The sequence below is a fragment of the Tamandua tetradactyla genome, chromosome 6 (genome assembly GCF_023851605.1).
Source record: "Tamandua tetradactyla isolate mTamTet1 chromosome 6, mTamTet1.pri, whole genome shotgun sequence".
Lineage (NCBI taxonomy): Eukaryota > Metazoa > Chordata > Mammalia > Pilosa > Myrmecophagidae > Tamandua > Tamandua tetradactyla.
Window position 1 is genome coordinate 32,656,211 of NC_135332.1, and position 17,232 is coordinate 32,673,442.

Here is a 17,232-nt window from a genome sequence, read left to right on the forward strand (position 1 = left end):
TGCACTGATCTAACTCATTATATCAGTCAAGGTTCTTTTTTCTTTTTCCTTTGTGTGTGTGTGCAGGCACCGGGGAAATGAACCTGGGTTTCTGGTGTGGCAGGCGAGAATTCTGCCACTGAGCCCCTCAGTCAAGGTTCTTAGTTGCAAACAAACAAACAAAAACTACACTAGCTGATTTAATCAGAAAAGGACTTTACTAAAGGATATCAGGTAGCTTAAAGAATCTTGGAAGTGTTCAGAGAACCAGGCTTTGGGGCAATACAGCCAGAAATCAAGTTAAATTATACAGCTTGACTACTACGGTGAGACCTGATCACTCTCCCACTGTGCGCAGACTCTGGGCCCGGCATGCCAACCTCTCAGATGTTTACCATTGCTGCCGTGGAGAGCGGAATACAATCATGAGGCTTGGTCATTCTTTCTGCAATGGCTTCCACAAGGTTCTTCCATCTCCACATCATTTTCTTCCATACTGAATCTTCACACCTGAAGAAGGCTTGGAAACAGGTTTTGACTTCTGCCTTGGGGAGGTGATAGTCATGAGGTGTAAACTTTCTTTAATACAAGATGGATATTGAAACAGTTCTGGGTGTCAAAAATGATGAAAAGTATCCTTGGTTCTCACCATTTTGACTGGTGGGTCTGTTCTGTGCTTCAACAATGACTTTAAAATGGAGGTTATGCCTTTCATCACTCATTAATGCCTTAGGCTCCCATCATCTTAGATTTATCCTTATGATTTTTTAAATTATGTGATGGAAGAAAAAGAGTCTCCAATTGAAGGAATGGTACAAATGAGAGAACTTGGTGGGTGTTGATTCAACTTATAGAAAAGGTAAAAGTAAACCCAACTGTCAGGCATGGGGTCATTAAGGATTTCACATGAGACAGCAAGTTTTAACAGATTTATTGAAGGAATAAAGCAGGGAGGAAGTATGTGGGAGGGCAAAAGGGAGACGGCAGGGAGAGGCTTGAAATCAGCCTGGGGAGCCAGCAGGAAGAAAGAGAAAATGGCTTCTGCTTGTTTTGGGAGCTGTGTTTTAAAGGGACAGTGATGCCTGGAGGGGAGGGTGCCCGCTAGGTGATGTGTTGTTTCCTGGTTGGATGGGGGCTTGTAAGAGGCTTATATCTGGATCCTTGGACCTGCCAAGGATGCTGACGAGGGGGATTGAGGGGAGCTCTGCATTAAGAGTTCCTTTTGCTCTTCGAATTTTCTTTCTGAGACCTAACACCAACATGCATGCACCGCCGTGATGACCACAGAAGTGGGGAAGATGGCATAAGGCTTAGCTGTCATCATCACTATTTCCCAGAGGGTGCTTATCAAAGAGACACTCTGCCAAGCCAGAACCCGGGGCCCCCATCTTTTGCAAGTTGATTATGTAGTCACCCAACTTTTTGATGAATTTTACCTGCTCATTGAGGTAATGTGTCTCAATGAAGTCACACAAATAGTGATTGTTTTTGTCAGTGTCCAGTCTGAGCAGTTCCAGCAGTGACTGATTCAACCTTTTATCCAAGTGTAATGCATACTCCTTTGCATTCAGAACACTCTTCCAGTCATCTCGTTCTGGTTTCTTGAGGTCCTGAAGGGAGATTCCACCACCCCTTCTTACAGCAGGTTTCTTAGCATGTTCCCTCATGAGATTGTTGAAGAAAATATTTGGCAAAGTTCTTCAAAGCCACATCATCACGGCCAAGGTAATGAGACATTAACAGGCAGACATAAGAGGCGTAGAGCTCCAGGTTGGTCTGGTGGCTTATGGTGCCTCTAAGTCCTGGTTGTAGTTCTGTTGCCCCTGCCACAGGACACAGTGATCATGGCGCATGGTTGAGGAGAGGAAGTGGTGGCACTGGAGCCATGGCTGAGGGTGCTCAGGGTGGCCGAGCACCGGGTTCGGTTCAAGTACTGTTGACGCAGGAAACCACTGCCATTCTCTGCGAAGACATCTGCCCTCTAAGGTTTTAACGTTACTCACACCTGAGCTAGGAGTGCACTATTATATTTTCTCAATGAACAACTTTTTCCCCCAAGATTTAACAATTATTTCATTTCATTTACTTTCTGGCTAAATCTTTCCACATTGTCCTACGGTTCTGTCAAATTTCACTGAATTAGATTTTCCACACACATCTGTCAGGTAATCTGTCAGCTAACATTTTAACCTTTCTTGGAGTCCATTCTCCCAAGAAATTGCTTGAGTCATAACTGGATGGTTGCCCAGATGTCACCTTGAGCATTTCCTTTGTCTTTCTCCTATATTAAACCTATTCCCTGGATCCCAGCTATTTTAAAAAAATTTTTTAATTTTTATGTTTTCTAGCTCCAGCATCTTGGTGGAGCACATTCTCCAGTAGTTTTCTAAGAAAAATGTACATGAGAGGTAAATTTTATGAGATGCTGCTTGTCTTATTCTATTTTTCACAATTGATTGATAGACTAGGTATGGAGTTTCATGTTGGAAACCATTTTTTCACAGAGTTATGAAGTATTGCTCTACTTTCTTCAGGCTTACAATATTGCTGTTTAAAAATCTCATGCCATTCTGGGTACACAGGTGGTTCAGTGGTATAATGCTCACCTTCCATGTGGGAGACCAGGGTTTGATTCCTGGACCATGCACCTAAAAAAAAAGTTATAAAAAAACTCATGCTGTTTTAGTTCCCAATCTTTTTAATCTAACTTGTTATTTTCTCTCTGAAAATCTTAAAGACTTTTTGAGATTTCCTCTTTATCTATGATGTTCTGAAATTTAAGTATGATGTTCTGAAAACACAAGTGGTGTGCCTTTACTCATTCAGTGTGTTGTGTACTTGGTGGGCTCTTTCAATGTGGATAGTTGTGCCCTTCAGTTTTGGGAAGTGTTTTTGCAGTATTTCTTTGATAATTTCTTCCCCATCTTTTTTCTGTTCTCTATTGTTGGAATTCCTGTTAGGTATTTATTAGGCCTCTTGGATTGATCTTCTTGTTTTCCTTTCCTAGTGTCCATTTCTTCATCTATTGTTCATAATTTAAAAACGTGGATCAAATATTTAGATTTCTAAGAGCTTATTCTTGCTATCAGATTGTTCCCTTATCTTTCTTCACTCTCTGAAGTTATTAATTACACTTTCCTTGAAATTTTCTCTTCCTTCCTGTTTTGTATTAGTTTTTCCTGATTAATTTTTTCCATTTGTTTTAGCCTCTGTTTCAAATTACTGGTTGTCCCCCAATGTATGGCATCCATTAATATTTAAGAGTGAGGCACTAAAAATCCGAATGAGCTTGGATTGGGTTGTCAATTTTTAAGGTTTCATGTAGGGAAATTTGTTGACCATCCAGATCGGCTCCAAGTATTGTCTGTAGGTCTTTTTTTTTTTTGAGATGGTTTACTTTCTTAAATCTGTCTAAGGAATGTCAGGCTGATTCCAGTGTTCTGAATTTAGAATAAAGAAGAAGATTGGAAGCCTCACTTTCAGTAAACAGCGTTCAGTTAATTCAGTTAACTATTACTGATCTGAGTTTTTTACCTCATACCCTCCTCTGTGCCTGGTGTCCCTGCTATGGTGGCTGCCTGGTTCAGTTCATCCAGACGATCTAGATCCTGTCTCCTTGTTGGATGAAGGAAGGTTACTGCTTCTCAGCCTGTGGTGATGGTTCTATTCCTGCCTTTTTAGGTACCAAGTGACTCTCATTTTTAAGCCTTTCTTGGGCTCTTTAGGGTAAATCCACTCCCTTCTCACTTAGTATCCCCATCTGAAGGTATTTTATTCTGTCCTGCTAAGTCATTTACCATTCCTCTATCTGCTTTCTGGATTCATCTGTTGTGGCTCTGGGTTACAGATATATCCTAGTCATATAAAGCATGGGATTTCTTTCTTTTTCTTATTTTACAATGTTCTTCAATAAGAAGATGACTTTATGAACACAGGACATTATGTTTTAGAAAGAGAGAGTGTATATTACTTAGATTTATCCCAACAAGGTGTCCTAGAACTAGGGGGCCATATAATATACTATCTGAACTTGGACTATTAAAAACTAAGCTAGAATAGCTTCATAGTTATAACCTAGCATAGGTTCTCAGGATCAGGTATGGACATCCTGGTGGTGATGGTGACTTATCACAGATGTTCTCCTACGGAGTCACACCAGTGACCTTAAAGTAGCAGGTACCTGGCTGGCCAAAGACTTTAAGGAATAGGTGGCAACTTAGCTGTGTCTTGAAAGAAAGGTAGGACTCAACAGAAGAGAGTAAATTCCAGGTGATGGCGGGATCTGAGTGAAAGATCAGAGTTGGAGATATGGGGACCAAAATGCAGTATAATATGACAATAGGAGGGGATATCTGTGGGGGAAGAATGAGAAATTAGATTGAAGAGGAAGACAAAGGACAACTTCTAGCACCTTGATCAGCTTCTCAGTCAGTGCATCTTTCAGCCACCTCTATTTACTACACCTCATGTATAATGTTCAAAGTCAACAGTCTATCAACACTCAATTTTAGATAATTTCATTGTTCCCAAGAGAATGATAGCCAATAAACACACCCTCACCAAATAGAAAATCCAAACCTCCCCTTACTTCTTATCCCTCCCCCTCATTATGTACTCCTGTTATTGCTGCAGTACTGTTGATGTTTTCCTGTTAAACATAGCCCAGAGCATGCAATAGCAGTTTTGCCCCATATCCTGAATTTATACAGTCTTTGCACAAGATTCAGATATTTGCAGTAGTCCATGCAAGAACTTACTTATATTTGTAGTGTTAATTAGTGGTATTTCTTATATCTTTTAAAATACAAATGCATAAAAGGTAATAATAAATCTACTGTTTTCAACATGCAATGTATAAAGATGTTGGGGACCAGAGGCTAACCTAAGATAGCGATTGAGCCAACATGGCCACCCCGGCTAATGCAATGGCATCTATATAGTACAACAAGGTTCTTCACGGAAATAGGTTCCCGCCGGGACCTTCCCGCCAGCGCGAACTCCCCACCAATTATCTAGCCAGCCCTTCCCGCCAGCGCGAACTCCCTCCTATCATAATGCCCCACATACCCTACTCCCTCCCCAAGCCGGTATATATACACCCGGCTTGCTTAATAAAATTTGCAGCTTGATCAGAATCCTGTCTTGCTGTCCTTCTTGCATCTCTCTGTCCCATAGCCATTCTTCCCTCAGCAGGTGGCGGACCCTGTTGAATGTCCTGCGGGTCAGGACAATTGGCGCCCAACGTGGGGCTCGACCGCTAGCTGAGAGATAGAAGCGTCGCTCGCTGAAAAATGAGGAGGGCCCTCCCATAACCCCAGACTGCCACAGAAGTAACTCACCTGTGAATGCAGCCCCGGCGACACTGCCTCGTGCCGACGGACAAACAAAGAGAAGAGCGAAGGATCACGCAGTAAGTCACTTTCATTTTCATTTAAAAAATTCACTATGGGACAGGAATCTAGTACACATGAGCTTTACGTGAGGCAATTAAAAGAAACCCTCAAGACGCAAGGAGCAAGAGTTAAGAAAAAGGACCTTAGAAATTTCTTTCAGTTTGTCTATCAAACCTGTCCATGGTTCCCTGCTGACGGGACCATAGACCAAAAATGCTGATCGAGAGTAGGAGATTGTTTAAAGGACTATTATAAAATTTTCGGGCCGGAAAAGGTACCAGTTACAGCCTTCACTTATTGGAACTTAATCAATGAGGCCATAAAAACTTCCCCTTCAGACCCTAAAATACTAGAGCTTTGTAGAGAGGGAGAAAATGCCTTAAAAGATGCACGTCCCCTCTCCAGACCCCACTCAGAATGTAATTCTGTCACTATAGATATACCAAATAACACTGACCTCCAAGAAGATAAAACTCCCTGTGCCGAAAAACCCCTCTCAGCTTTTAATGACCTCCCGGCTTTCCAACCCCCCCCATGTGCAATGTGCGCCACAACCTCCTCACCATTACTATCCTATAATGCCCCGAGTTCCGCCCTTCCTGCCACAATATACAGCCCTGGAGGAAGCGGCCACTATGCTCAGAAACAGTGCAAATGCCTTTAATGAACTCTTTGCCCAAGAACAGGCCAGAGCTAACCGACAACAACTGCAAAATAATCCCCTCCTTAACTCCCTGCAAACCGCCAGTCAGGCGCTCTCTTCTCTCTCTCTAATGACTAACCAAAATAAGCCCTCTAACCCCCGCTGTGCCCACTACACTTTTCCGGTCCTCCGTAGCCAGCAAAAGGCAAGGTCAGAAGCTTCTGAGCCTGAGTCTGAACAGGAAAGCAGTGAGGGGGAAGGGAGCGAGAAAGCTAATGATGAGGACGAAATAAAATCAGAATGTAGCCACGAGCGTAGCCGCGAGCGGGAGGAAACACCCCGAACCAATAAATACAAAAGGATTAATCTAAAATATTTAAAAGAACTAAAGAAAGCCGTACATGATTATGGAGCAACTGCCCTTTTACTCTGGCTTTGCTAGACAATATTAGCGAAACGGAGCTTACTCCAAATGATTGGTCACAGCTCGCCAGAACCACCCTATCAGGTGGCGATTTCTTGTTATAGAAAGCGGACTATGAGGAGCAGTGTAAAAAGTATGCTGAAAGCAACATCTTAAAAGACAGCACAAAATCTTGGTCATTAAAAAAGCTTCTAGGGTCAAGTCCTTATCATCTTAATTCTACCCAAGCACAATACCCCCGAGGACTTGGTCTCCAGGTGCAGTCCGCCGCCATTAAAGCATGGAGGATACTTCCCCAAAAAGGGGCTCTCACCTCCTCTTTATCAAAAATAGTTCAGGGCCCCAATGAGCTGTATACTGACTTCCTCAGTCGGCTACAGATCGCAGCCCAGTGCATTCTTGGTGATCAGGAAAGCGAAAGCGATTTTATCAAGCATCTCGCTTATGAAAATGCTAACACCACCTGTCAGGCGGCAATCTGCCCTTTTCATAATACTGACCTCTCCAATTATATTAAACTTTGTAACGGAATAAATCCTAATACTCAGGCAATATTAGCTGTCTTACAAAATCGCCCTGAAAACAACGGCCCCATCTGTTTTAATTGTAACAAATCGGGTCATTATTCAAAAAATTGCCCCCTACTCATTATTTTTGAATAATGGAATATGGAATAAAGCCTAAACTAATATAATAAGTGCTGAGGGTTTGTAAAAATAGAAATTATGGTTAAAATCAAGAAAGATTTAATGAGTCTAAAATGACAATGTTTTCTTGAACTTTTAGCCTGTTATAATGAAAAGATATAAAAAGATTCTAAATAATTAGTTAGAAAGCAAAGAGTCTGTGTTTTATCAAAATAACTTATGTTAATTTTTATCATGTTGTTATCTGTATAAAAAATACTGATTTTCTCCTGGGTATCATTATACTGGCAAAAAGTGCTTCTTTTCTTGTCCTAAACCAGGTGGCTTAATCTATTAATCTAAGTACTATTACTATAAATGAATCTATTACTAGCTAAATCATATTCAAATCATATAAAAACCTATATTCCTTTAAGCCAAAATATCTTAAGGCTTTGTCCAATCTTTATATAAACTACATATGTATAAGCTAAATTTATCCTAAAATAACCATGGCTTATATTGGAAGCAGATCAGGTTTGAGGGTTGAATGCAAGGAAAAAATATACTTGTGGAGTCTTTTTTGTTCACCTGATGTTGCCATTACATGCAACTGATATTGCTATCACATGACCTTGATAAAAAATAGTTAAAATGTACACTCTAGCTGGGAGGACTGGAAAGAGGTGTACTTTAATAAAGATATCTAGGTCCCAGGAAGCTCCTCTTGGTCCCTAGCCAGTTCCCAGAGGACCCAACTGGGCCCCGTCATGTAAGCAAACTGAAATTTGGCCACTATTGTGAGAAAATACCATAAAACTGCATGCAATAAATTTAAAATTAGCAAAAATGCACAACCAATTATAAAGAATCCACATTCCTGCATTCCTTTTAAATCAATCCAATGAATTCAATTTAAAAAATCTGGTCATTTGCTATGGGTACATGTCACTATTGGCACTCTACATTCATTTTTGCTACCTGCCACTTTAGGGATTCCTAATTATATATTACAAAACTTGTTTGATATTTTACAAGGAGATTCTGATTTATTAAGCAAAAGGCAGTTAACAGCTGCAGCTGAACGAGAGTTACAATTAATTGAACAATGCATTCAAAAAGGACAGCTTGTTCAAATAAATCTAAAAAATCCTGTTGATTTTATTATTTTGTTTACCTTGCAATCTCCCACAGGCCTATTTTAAATCTATTTGAACACAATTCGCCACGGTCCTCTGGAAAGATCCATTGGATAACACTTGGTGAGGACCAGATCCGGTCCTGATATGGGGCAGAGAATCAATGTGTATATATTCTAGGGAATTCGATTCAGACAAATGGTTACCAGAGCGATTAACAAAACAAATAGACAATAACAATCTGTCCAGGGCAAAAAGGTTGCCCTGAGAAAAGGCATTTTTCTCTCTTCCTTTCTCCAGCACAGCTGAAGCTACTAATAAACCAGCAAGCCTTGCTATAACCTATTCAACGACGGCTAAGCTGACAGACCACTGAAGTCCAAGAATCCATCTACTGGTGTTGCTGGTCTAGGCACCGGTATCGCCTCAATCACCCTCCAACAACAAAGCCTCTCCAGCCTAAGAGCTGCAATAGACGAGGACTTAACCCGTATTGAAACTTCCATCACCCACCTTGAAAAGTCCCTTACGTCCCTATTAGAAATAGTTCTCCAAAATAGAAGAGGGCTAGACCTCTTCCTTAAACAAGGAGGGCTTTGTGCAGCATTAGGCAAGGAATGTTGCTTTTATGCTGATCATTCTGGCTTAATTAGAGATTCAATGACCAAACTTAGGGAAGGAATTGAAAACCGTAAACATGAGCGGGAAGCCCAAGGAGGCTCCTCCTGGGGACTCAACGGAATCCTCCCTTACCTCCTCCCTTTATTAGGCCCCTTAATAACCCTACTCCTTATAATATCTATTGCACCTGCTATTATAAGGAAAATACTCCAGCTTGTAAAGGATCAAGTTAATTCAGCCCTAGGGAGGCCCATTCAGGTGCATTACTAAAGGCTCCATCTCCAGGACCAGGGTGTAACCCTGGAAGGCCAAGAAAACATCTACCCTCTGTAAATTCCCCCCTCCTACGGGAGCAGCATACCACTCGAAAGTATGCTTCTAGCTTATGCTATGATTGGTACCGCTGGGTGCAAGGCAAAGCACTGCAAAGGAGGGCCAGAACAATCAAAGGCCGTTTTCGAGCTCCTTGAGAAGTATGCCTCATTTGCATAGGGGTTCGCTCTGCAAAAATTCCCCTCCCCAGAAAAACAGAGCCACAAACAACTTGGGGAATGAGGCCTCTACTTCCCCCAGCAAAGGTTAATGCCAAAAGAATGCTTAATCAGCATCCTTCCTCCATCCCCTTTTTGAAAAACAAAGGGAGGAGATGTTGGGGACCAGAGGCTAACCTAAGATAGCGATTGAGCCAACATGGCCACCCCAGCTAATGCAATGGCATCTATATAGTACAACAAGGTTCTTCACGGAAATAGGTTCCCGCCGGGACCTTCCCGCCAGCGCGAACTCCCCACCAATTATCTAGCCAGCCCTTCCCGCCGGCGCGAACTCCCTCCTATCATAATGCCCCACATACCCTACTCCCTCCCCAAGCCGGTATATATACACCCGGCTTGCTTAATAAAATTTGCAGCTTGATCAGAATCCTGTCTTGCTGTCCTTCTTGCGTCTCTCTGTCCCATAGCCATTCTTCCCTCAGCAGGTGGCGGACCCCGTTGACTGTCCTGCGGGTCAGGACATAAAGATATAATTTGTAGCAGGTACAACAATAAGACAGGGTGATGGAGGGGTGTAGGAACAATGTATGTATATGCTATTGAAATTAAGTTGGTATCAAATCAAACATGATTGGTATAGATTTAGTACGTAAAATTTGAGCCTCATGGTAACCAAAGAGAAAATATCTGAAAAATGTACAGAGAAGGATTGAGAAGGGATTGAAAACAGTACAATAAAAAACATCAAATAAGTATGAAATAAGCATTAATTGAGGAAATGAAGGACAAAAATGTTATAAGACTTGCAAATATCAAATAACAAATTGGCAGAAGAAAGTCCTGCATTGTCAGTAGCCATTTTAAACAGAAATGAATTAAGTTCTCCAGTCAAAAGGCAGAGATTAGAAGAATGGATTTTAAAAAAGCGTGACCCAACTATGTGCTATTCATGAGACTAACCTTAAATTCATAGACACAAGTAGTTTGCAAATGAAAGGATAGAGAAAATATAACATGCAAATAGTAACCAAAAGAGAGCTAGCGTAGTTATACTAATATCAGATAAAATAGACTTTCAACCAACAACTATTACAAGGAATAAAGAAGGTCACTATATAGTGATAAAGGGGTCAAAAGCCTCCTAATTTTGGGGATTTTCTCTTGAATGCAACTCCACCGCAGGTACTGACAAAACTCTTGCAAAGATATTTCTCTGGCTAATTCTACTGTTATGAGTAAAAAAATGATCTTTTGTCTTTGACCCAGAGACTGGAGGTCTTTTTCCCCTTATGAAACTTTGGCAGACCATTTAGCTAGCATATAGAGCAAAATATCAAATCCTTCATAGTTCCTGATTTGACAATTTAACATTAGCATTTATGAATAAAGCTGGTATATTCTTATACAAGTCTCTTGGTAGATATATGCTTTTAATACTCAATAAACACCAGTTGAGGCATTATTGGCACAAAGGTACAGGTGTATTTAACTTTATTAAGAAATACCAAGCAATCCCCAAAGTGGTTACACAATTTTATATTTCTACTTACAAAATATGAGGGTTCTTTGCACTCTTCACTCTAACCCACATTTGGTGTCTTCAGTCCTTTTCCTTTTAGCTATGCAAGTAGGTATATAGTAGTATCTTATTGTGTTTTCCAAAACTTTTTATTTTGAGGAAAAGTCCAAGAAAATTTCACAAATAATGTGAAAAGCTATTATTATGCTTGAATTATAGTTTCCAAATTTGGCATTTTACCACGTCTCCTCTCTATCTCCATCTATGTCTCTATCTCTATTTTCTCATTGACTTTTTCTCAGTGAATCCTAGGAGTCTGATCATGCTGATTTGCCCCACTACTGGTGTTGCTAACTTTTAGCAGTTAGTTAAAATAGTGTTTTCCTAATAAAACTTAATATTGTTTTCATTTATTAATTAAGATGTAGTTAGTAAGTATTTTATAGAGAGATGCTTTGCAACTTTGTAAGTATTCTGTCCCTAATCAAACATTCAACTGCCAGTTTTTGTATTAACTAAAGATTTTTGCTTGAGTCAGTCATTATTTTGGTGGTTGCTAAATAATATTTAATCTGATCTAATCATTCTTTCTGATTATTAGGTGGCATTCCATTCTAAAACAGAGTTTTCCCTTTTTCCAAATTTATTTGTTTATTCAGTTATTTATATCAATGTAGTTTATCAGAATGAAGGAAAAAAAGCACATGATCTTTTCAATCGATATGGAAAAGATATTTGAAAAAATACAATGAATAAAAAAACTTTTTTATTAAAAAAACTTAGAACACTAGGAATAGAAGGAAACATCCCAAACATAATAAAGTCCACATAAAGAACATATGGAAAGCCCGCAGCTAACATCCTATTTAATAATGAAAGATTGAAAGCTTTCCCTTTGATATCAGGTACAAGACAAGTACGCCTTTTGTCATTAATGCTAGTCAACATTGTACTGAAAGTTCTTGCCAGAGTAATAAGCTAAGAAACAGAAATGAAAGACATCCAAATTGGAAAAGAAGAAGGAAAACTTTCCCTACTTGCATATGACATGATCCTATATATAGAAAATCCTGAAAAATCCACACCAAGTTACTAGAGCTAGTAAATTAATTCAGCAAAGGGGCAAGGTACAAGATAAAAAAATCAGTAATGTTTCTATTATACACTAGTAATAAACAATCTGAAGAAGAAATCAAGAAACAATTTCATTTATAATAACAACCAAATCAAATATCTAGGAATAAATTTAACCAAGGATATACGTGGAAAACTATATTGCTGAAAGAAATCAAAGAAGACCTAAATCAATGGAAGGATTATTCCATGTTCATAGATTGGAAGACTAAATATTATTAAGATGTCATTTCTACCCATAGTGATTTAAAGATTCAATGCAATCCCAATCAAAATTCCAACAGCCTTCTTTGTAGAAATGAAATAGCCCATCATCAAATTTATATGGAGGTGTAAGGGACTGAGAATAGCTAAAACTATCTTGAAAAAAAACAAACAAACTAGGTTGAGGACTCACATCTCCTCATTTTAAAACTTACTTACTACAAAGATAAAGTAATGAAAACATAATGGTATTGGCACAAGGACAGACATATAGACCAATGGAATTGAACTGAGAGTTCATAAATAACCCTCACATCTTTGGCCAATTGATTTTGACAACAGTGCCAAGTTCACTCAATTGGGAGAGAACAAGCTCTTCAACAAATGATACTGGGAAAATTGGGTATCTGTATGCAAATGAACACCTATACAAAAATTAACTCAAATTGAAGCAAAGACATAAATATAAGAGCCAAAACTATAAAACTCCTAAAAGAAAATATAGGGAAGCATGTTCAGGACGTTGTGTCAGGCAATGGTTTCTTAGACTTTACACCAAAAGCATGAGTAAATGGAACTTCATCAAAATTTAAAACGTTTGCTCATCATAGGATTTCAAAAAGAAAGTAAAAATTCAACCTCCAAATGGGAGAAAATATTTAGGAACCATATATCTGATAAAGGTTTATGTCCACAATATATGGAGAAATTCTACAACCCAACATCAAAAAGACAAATAACACAATTTAAAGATGGGCAGAAAACTTGATAAACATTTCTCTGAAGAAGATAAACAAATGGCCAAAAAAGAACCTGAAAAAGTTGCTCAGCATCATAGCCATTAGGGAAATGTAAATCAAAACTGCAGTGAGATACCATTTCACATTCACTATTATGGCTACTATTTAAAAAAAAAAGACATTTAACAAGTGTTGGAGAAGATGTGGAGAAATAGAAACATTTGTGCATTTTTGATAGGAATGTAAAATGGTGCAGCCACGGTGAAAAACAGCTTGACAGTTCCTCAGAAAGTTAAATATAGAAATACCATATGATCTGGCAGTCCCACAACATGGATGAATTTTGAAGGCATCATGTTGAGTGAAATAAACCAGACACAGAAGGACAGATATGTAATCTCACTGATATAAAATAATTAGAATAAGTGACTTCAGAGTCAGAATGTAGAATACAGGGTTACCAGAGTCAGGGTGGGGGTAGGGAATGAAGAGTTAATGAGTAATCGGTACAGAGTTTCTGTTTGGCGTGATGGAAAAGTTTTCGTAATGGCTGGTGGTGATGGTAGCACGACATTGTGAATGTAATTAACTCCAATGAATTGTATAATAGAATGTGGATAAAAGGGGGAAATTTTTGATTGTATATATGTTATTGGAATAAAATTTTAAAAACCATTAGACTGTACATCACAAACAGTGAAACCTAATGTAGTTTATGGACTATATTTAACAGTATAATTATAATAATGTTCTTTCATCAAATATAACAAAGTTACCACAGTACTTCGAAGTGTTAATAATGGGGACTATATGGGAACTCTGTATTTTCTGCATGATTTTTTTTGTAAACCTACAGTTTGTCTAATGGATTTTTTTTTAAAAAAAATATATAGTCCTTACATCTGCTCATCCCCCTCACTGAGTCAAAGTTTGATTTTATGCTCTTGACTTTTATTGAGGGTCATCTCAGGAATTGTCTGATAAGACTTGTTCTGCACCATTTACCAAAATAAAGTCAAATAAGCTCATTCTGTAGTTTTCCAAATATGTGGGTCCAAGCGAAAAATGTGTCGTGCATGTAGTGCCAAGAAATTTTTCTCTCCACATGATATTTAAGCACTTTTCAACGTAGGCACCAGAACTGTATTATCTAGCGGGATTTTTGTTTGTTTGTTTGTTTTGGCTTCCATGAAGCTCAGAGTCAAAGGCTAAATTGCCGTAATGTCTTATTTCTTTCTCTTATATATCTCTTAATTCTAAGTGATCTGTAATATTTCTTTTGTCTCTGTAAGTTAAGGATAATGCTATCTGTTAAGGAATAAACCTCCAAATGTTCATGATAAACACAACAGAAATTCCTTCCTTCCTTCCAAGGAATACAGGTGGCCTCTAGAGATTTTGAAATCAATCTTTTTCTTCCTTCGTCCTCCCCCTCTTGTTTTTAGAAGCAGGAAACACACACACACACACACACACACACACACACACACACTCTCACACATCTCTTCCCAACCAGTTCTCTAGAGCCGCAGGCTCAAGTGGCATGTGGCTGTATTAGTCAGGGTTTTCTAGAGAAACAGTACCCACAGGAGATATCTGTAAATATAAGATTTATAAAGGTATTTCATGCAACTGTGGGAATGGAAGAGCTCACAGTCTATAGGGAAGGCTGTGAAGCTGGCAGCTTCAATGAAGGGTCTGGACAAAATCCCCAGGAGATGCTCACTGGGTGAAGAAGCACTGAAAAATTCTCTCTTCTCCCTGAAACATTTTATCTTGGTGGGAGATGTGCCTTAGTTGATCGCAGATGTAATGAGCCACAGATGCCTTCCAGTTTATCAACCAGCCATGAAATATTCTTGCAGCAACCGTCAGGCCAGTGCTTGCTTGACCAGACAACTGGGCCTCATCACTTGGCCATGTTGACACCAGAACCTGAGCATCACATGGTCTATCTTCTAAGTTGTGGCTTGTAACAGTTTTAGCATTTCATCTTTGAATAACATGGGTCTCCATCTTTCCACTCTGGATTAAAAGTTTTCCTCTCTGCCTGACATCTGATTACAAAGCCAATGCTGTGTATTTTAGGATTTTATTACATCAGAATTCCTCTTCAAGCTACCAATTTATTTATTAGTTAGGGAAATGCCAGGTGCTATAACAAATAATCCCCCAAATCTTAGTGGCTTATCACAATAGAATTCTTTTTCTTTGTCCTATGTGGCATTCAAATAGGTGTTACTAATCATCAAGCAGTTCTCCTACAAGTGAAAATTCAGGGATTCAGATTTATTCCTCTCTTGGGTCTCAGAGTCCTCTATATTTAGCCAGAAGATGAAGAGAGTATATAGATGGTCATGCTGGGTAGGTGGTTATGAGCCAGTACTGGAAGTGGCACACATACTTCTGTTCACATTTTATTGGCTACAACTCAGCCATTCCTTTGCAGGGAAAATCACACATAATTGGAAAGGAGGCTAGGAAATGTAGTCTGGCTTTATGCCTATCAAGAAGAGAAAGTGGGTTTGGTGAAGAGAAGGCCAGTCTTTGTTAAGCATCTTCACTTAAATGTTTTATTTATGTGCTTTGATATTATCACACACTCCAGATCCTTCTGGAAACAAGACACGTTATACATTAATTTAAAAAGACACACAAATGACTCCTATTCTTCCAGGAAATTTGTCTATAAAATATAAGGTAGGGAAGAATTATTTGAAGTTTTTTCTCAGCTTGGGAAGCCTAAGGCTATGTAAAGGCATTTTGGTCCTCCCCTGTCCACCAGTTTGACTTCACACCAGTGGTAGTGGTCAGATCACAGAATCCTCTTGAGAACCTAATTTCTGTTTAGAGATTTTCTCCATGGTTAGCGTTCATCTTCCATCTTCAAATGGCCTCATTCTCCTGTATCTTCTTTGTCACGGATTCTCCTCTCCTTCACATTTTTTCCATACATGTCTTTATTTTCCTCATCTAACCATACACTGGATAAGGAGAGTATCAGATGCGAGATTTTTACACTCACTTGGTCACATGACAAAAGCTTTATAGTTATACAATCCTTATCAAAGATCAAGACTACTGGGTTACAGCTCAACAACTTCAGGTATTTTCTTCTGGCTATTTTAATACACTAGAAACTAAAAAGAAATATCTATACAATGTTTCAGTAGTCACAATCATTTGTTAAATCCTAACTTCTCTGTTACAACTCCTCCCTCTCATTTGATCATTCTCTCAATTTTCAGGAATATCTGGGCAGTAGTCATTCTAACTTTTTCATGCTGAAAAGGGGTGTCAACATTATGGGGTAGAGGAGGAAACTGGTTGATGTTCTTGGAGAGATTGTTACCTCCTAGGTTTCAGGGCTTACCTCGCATAGGAATAATCTGAAGGATTTAAGTTTCTGAGAAAATAAACTTGATAAGAAACTGTTTCAGAGTCTTAGAAAGAGCCCAGAGTATTCTTTAGGGTTTTCAGGAGTATGTTGGTTGGGGCTTAGCATACTGTGGCAATTTGCAATATTTGGCTGAAGCTTGCCAAATATTGCAAATTGCCACAGTATGTTAAGAGTGACCTCCAGAGCAATCCCTCAGCTGTATTTGAAATCTCTTAGCCATTGAAACTTTATTTGGTTTCATTTCTTTACCGCCTTTTGATCAAGAAGACATTGTCAGTCACATGATGCTACCTCTACTCCTTTAGTTTTTGGGGATTTGGGGTGATGCTTTGATTTGTGCACTTTAATTTTGATTCAAGTTTTCTTTCTTGCAATTTCTCTTAGTCTCAACTTGCACCCTTGTCCTCACTTCCCCTGCTTGACTGGGGTAGGAGATTTAAAGGGCTTGGGGCTTTTAAATACCCTCACCTGGGCACTGCCCTCGGACTCTGAGAGGACCACAGTTAGCGAGATCATTGTTCTTGGCTCATGCTTCCCCTGTTCTGTCCCCTGTCCTGACTGCCCTTGCAGCCCTCAGGGGGTATCCAGTACCTCCTGATAGGCCATCTGTAGACTCATTCACTTTCTGGCAAACATCTTTGCATAAGCAGCTTTTAAGCATGATTTGTGTGACTCATCCAGGTTTCTGATTTTCAAATCACATCCTGAATATTTACTGTCCTTCTTTGATTCAGTTTTCTGTAAAATTGGAACTCTTTTTTCCCTTGTTAATATACTCTTCTGAGCCTTTTACATAATAGAAAGCTTGTGTTTCAGCATTAATCATTGTGATTAATGTGATTCCATTAATAACCTTTTTCTTCCTGGGAAATCTCCAATTATAGCCTTATTTTGTGTTTGGCCTTGGGCCAGTTTC

At 39.1% G+C, this 17,232-nt stretch overlaps 1 pseudogene; it reads right to left on the reverse strand.

The window, feature by feature from the left end:
- Positions 1-1,289: 1,289 nt before the first annotated feature.
- Positions 1,290-16,832, reverse strand: LOC143686617 (ferritin heavy chain pseudogene; annotated as a pseudogene).
- Between the last annotated feature and the right edge of the window lie 400 nt (positions 16,833-17,232).